Below are 4,967 nucleotides of genomic sequence, written 5' to 3'. Positions count from 1 at the left end.
GTCACTGGCCCTCATATGTGGGATCCGAACTAGGGCCCTCTGGCGTCCCAAGCCAGTTCTTAACCATCGCACCACACGGCCGGCCCCCTTTATCATTCTTAATACTTGAGAACTCCCAAGGGTTTTGGAAGCTGTGAGCCAGGAATTATGGACAAAGACCAAATATGTATGAAAAATATATATTTGGAAGACTAAATATATATGAAAAAAATATATTTGGTCATCTGAATGACCAAATATATATTTCTCATAAATCACAATATCACCATTGCCAATTACAGTTTTATTCCCTAAAAGGTAGGCAGGCCTGGCCCTGCTACTTAGCAACTGTGGACTTGGCCTTATCTTTAACTTCTCTGTACCACAGTTTCCTTAGCTGTAAAATGCAGACAATAGTATTAATACCTATTTCATAGGTTGCTGCAAGGATTAAATGAGCTCATGTATGTAAAGCCATTAGCACAATGCCTGGCAGACAGTATAGCGGACTTGGTAAATAGGCAGTGGCTGCCAGAGCTCCACAGCCCTGCCTCTGCCTCCCTGGACAGACTGAAGGAGGGGGGCACTCCATTCCTCCATCTGCCTGCAGCCCATAGCTAGCAGAGCCCATCATACAACCCTGCCTTCCCACCATTAAGTCACGTGAAAATGAACCGTCAGGGCAGCCTTGAGGACAGAAGTCGCTAGAGGAAAGTGGTGTTAAATGACTAGGAGCAGTGTGGGTAGGGTTTGTGGCTGGTCATGTTTGGAGGAACCTCAGGCCATCCATCACTGCCTCCAGCACCTTCTTCCTTCTCTGATGGCTGCCTCCCTGGGCAAAGGGCAGGGAGGAGAAGCAGGTAATCAAGAAGCTGGAGGGGGAACCTGTGCAGTTAAGAAGACACAGCAGTTAGACGCTCCCTTTGTTACCTTGACTTTTCCTTGAGTGTAAAATGGGGCTAATACTTTTTGCCAGCTTACCGGGTCTGTGTCAGAGATAAAAATGTCGTCAAAGACTTGTCCATGCTTCAGAAAAAGCAGGAGGGGCTGGATCACCCTCTTACATACACCTGCTAAGTGGGCAGCGTCAGGTGCACATTGCCTCAGATGCACATTTTCCAGGGCTGGGCTCAGGACTGGGGTGTGCAGGGAATCGTAGTGACTGCTCTTGGCAGCCCTGCTCTCAGCTCTGACTTCTGCAAAGCCCCCCTCAGACCAGTGGCCAACAGGGACTGGGCCACTAAGCCTGGCTCTCATAGGTTCCTGACACATCAGAGGAGGAGTGCCCAGGTGATGGCTCAGGCCCAGGTATTCACAAAACCACGTGAGCTCAGGACGTTCCTCAAGAGTGGGAACCACCCCTCAGCTGTGCTGGCCCAACCCTGAGAGTCCACCCATCTTGGACTCTGACTTTTTGTGGTGACATGGCTTGAATACTTGCACCTCCCCTGGAGTCCAGTAGGTTTACTTGTTTACTTCCTTGTGGCTTGAAGGCTGCCCAAGTAATCTTGAATCAAAACAAGAAACTCCATGCTAACTCCTGTCTGAGGTCAGACAAGCCAGTCATCTGCTTGGTGCCTCAACTTCCTTATAGGTAAAACTAAGGAATAATAATGTCTCATTTTATGGGGATGTTGTGCACAAAAAATGAGCTGGTGTGCAAGAAATAACTTTTTAAAAGATCAAGAAATATGTAATGTCAATTTGGGTCATTATTTGATATTTTTATTGGGGGGTAGGAGAGGCCATATGACTTATTTGAAAAAGTGTGACTTTTGGAACAAGCAAGAATGAATTCTGGGGCCGGCCGAGTGGCGCATTGATTAAGAGCTGGCTTGGGACGCCAGAGGGCCCCAGTTTGGATCCCACATATGAGGGCCAGTGACACTGCCCTCTACAGCTAAGATACTGAACAACAACTCAACCTGGAGCTGGGCTGCTGTGAGTCGCGGGCAATGGCGTAGGCTGCAGCCCCTGTGTTAGTAGGTTGCCATGGGCTACCATATGTAGCCAGCAGCCAGCATGAGCGGCCAGCAGCCGCAGTGAGCAGCAGTCCAGAACCCAGCGACTGATTTGCCTCGCCTGGGAAGAGTGCAATGATGGTGCCAACTTGGGCCAGTGAAGCAACGTCCTCCACAACTAGACTGAAGAACAAAACGACAGCAACTTNCTGTGGAGGGCAGTGTCACTGGCCCTCATATGTGGGATCCAAACCGGGGCCCTCTGGCGTCCCAAGCCAGCTCTTAACCATCGCACCACTTGCCGGTCCGCTTTGGGTTTTTTTTAAGAGAAGCAGAAAGCCTGGGATTTTTTAATGTGAAAACTTCTGATTTTTCAAATACTTGTAACTAAATAAAAAATTAAAACAAAGAAACCACAAGGCAGACCAAACCCCTCTGCAGGAGGCTAGGGCCTCAGATAGACAGTATGGTGCTGCGGGGCTGGGTAAACACTTGGGTTGTGTTGTCATTATTTGTGGACACCTTTGTCTTCCCACTCAGCCTGGTGGCAACTTGAGGGAAGGGTCTAGAACACAGCAGTCCTCAGCACATGCCTGGTGAATGAATGAGTGAGTGAATGATGCTGCTGCTGCTTAGAAGCTCTGGTCATCCAGTGGGTTTAAAGCCATGGTTTATAATGGGCACGGTCACTCCCCAGGGGTTGTTTGGACATGTGTGGGGGCATTTTGGGTTGTTATGATCGACAACACCCTTGGCATTTAGTGGAGGGGGTCAGGGTGATAAAAATAATATCAAGAACCGATTTTGTGCTCATTGTGTGCCAGGCTCTGTTCCAAACACTTAATCGAAATGAACTCATTTAATCTTTACAATAGCCTTACAAGGTAGATACTGCCATCATCCCCATTTCAGAGATGGGGTGTTGTGGAGAGGGGCTAGTTGGTCTGCAACAGACAGGACAGCCCCGCACAGCAGGGAACCATACTTCTTCCACAGACTCTTGTGTGCCCCACTGGATGTTCATGTAGAAAAAAAACTTTTATAATGATTAGAAACTATCACGTAAACTGCAAGAAGAGTGTGCTTTATTTTTCAGCACTTTACCAAGAGCTCACTGTTTCAGAAAAATCAAACAACAGGCAGCAACATTGCTCAAGGCATTTGAGTCACTAAAACCACACACCTACATCTATCTGCACTTACAGTTGCCAAAGTCATGGTGGTTTTGGGTGCTGGCACTGGATCGATTGATTTTTTTTATTTTTTATTTTTTTAGCAAACTCTTTATTGAATAACTACATACTTTTAAAAAGTGAACAAATCCTAAGTATAAACCTCTGAACTTTTGCAAAGTGAACACATCTGTGTAACCAGCACTCAGATCAAGAAACAACATTCTTAACACCCCAGAAGTTCCCTCATACCCCCTTCTAGTCACAATTCCCCCAAAAGGTAACTACCATTCTTTTTTCTACCACTTCTAACACCTTACATTAACTTTGCCTATGTCTTTGAATTTTGTATAAATGGAACCATATAGTGTATACTTTTTTGTGTCTGGATTCTTTAGTCAAATCATATTGTGAGATTCATCCACGTTGTGTGAATTGTCTGTCTGTTCATTTTCGGCACTGCATAGTATTCCATTGTATGGACATACCACATTGTATTATTTATTTATTCTGCTGTATGTGGACTTTTGGGTTGTTTCCAGCTTGGGGCTATTGTGAATAATGGTGCTGTGAACATTCTCATTGATGTCTTTTGGTGAACATATGTATGCATTTATTTCATTTTTGCAGTATGTGTGTAGACAGACTGTTGTCTGTGATTTTCATTTCATGGGAGTAAGGGGGTGTTATAAAATACTTGTTCTCCAAAGAAGGCATAGGTTCTGAGGGAGTAATTGAGACACTCTTGTTTGAAGCAAGTGCTTCTGTCCATGGTCCTTTTGTCCCACAGGGATTGTCCCTGCTGTCCTGTGTTCCGTGCTGGGGAGTGCTGTGGCTGTGCTCTGTGGAGGGAGACATTTGAGAATCTTGCCAGAAGGCTGGAGGGCAGAAGCCTGCATTCTCATTCTCACCACTAGAGGTCAGGCATTCATCAGGGACTGGGGAGGAGCGTCCCCTTCTTTCATGCAGGCTTCCTCTCAGGTTCCTGTCCCTTCTTCTCCCTTGGAAACTGGGAATCCAACTCTAATGGGGAAATTTTTAAAAAGAATTCTTCATAGTGCACCTCAGTGTAGGTAGATGGAACTGATACACTTTCTGGACATCACCCACCTTCCCTGTTAAATGGAGAATCTCGGGGATCTGTCACTTACTCACCCTACTGGCTTCCTTGGTGAATTTACCTAGCGCTAGGCCACCACAACTACATGGCGACTTCTGCAGACACACATGTAGGTAAATGTTTAACAACTTGTTCTGGGAGTGGGGGCTGCTTTGTAGCTTTTGCTAATTTCCATGGTCCACCATGTCCGATTTCAAGCTATCGATGTGAAGTTGAATGTGGATTTGGGAAGAGGTGCTAAATAGCATAATATTATATAGTATTTCCACCATATGTATATAATAGATGTAAATAAACTTGAAAGCATAGATAAGACTACAATGTAGTAAAATAATTGGGAAGTGATAAGTTTTGGGTATTTATGACTTTAAAAATTACAATTTAATTTTTCATGTATAATTTAATTTTTCATAAAGGCTGTGTTTAACAACTGGCCCACAAAAATCTTGGAAATTTCACAGTTGGTTCTTGAGAGACAGTGCATACTAGCAGTTTCCAGTACTGCAGTTAACTGGCTCTGGTCCCCTTTAGAAAAAAAAAAATCACATTTGTCTTTTACAGTGCTAAATTGGGTTCCTGGACCCAATTCTGCCACAGGGTGGGGGTTCTGCCACAACCAAAAACAATTCTCAGACACCAAAGTATCTGAGAATTCAACTCAATTCTGATACTATCTACCTAGAGATGCATCAGATTCCACAGGTGACACTGTTCTCCCACCCCTCCCCTCCCCTC

Source organism: Hipposideros armiger, unplaced genomic scaffold (assembly GCF_001890085.2).
Source record: "Hipposideros armiger isolate ML-2016 unplaced genomic scaffold, ASM189008v1 scaffold_59, whole genome shotgun sequence".
Lineage (NCBI taxonomy): Eukaryota > Metazoa > Chordata > Mammalia > Chiroptera > Hipposideridae > Hipposideros > Hipposideros armiger.
The sequence above is the reverse complement of the archived record's forward strand: the minus strand, read 5'-3'. Positions refer to the sequence as shown.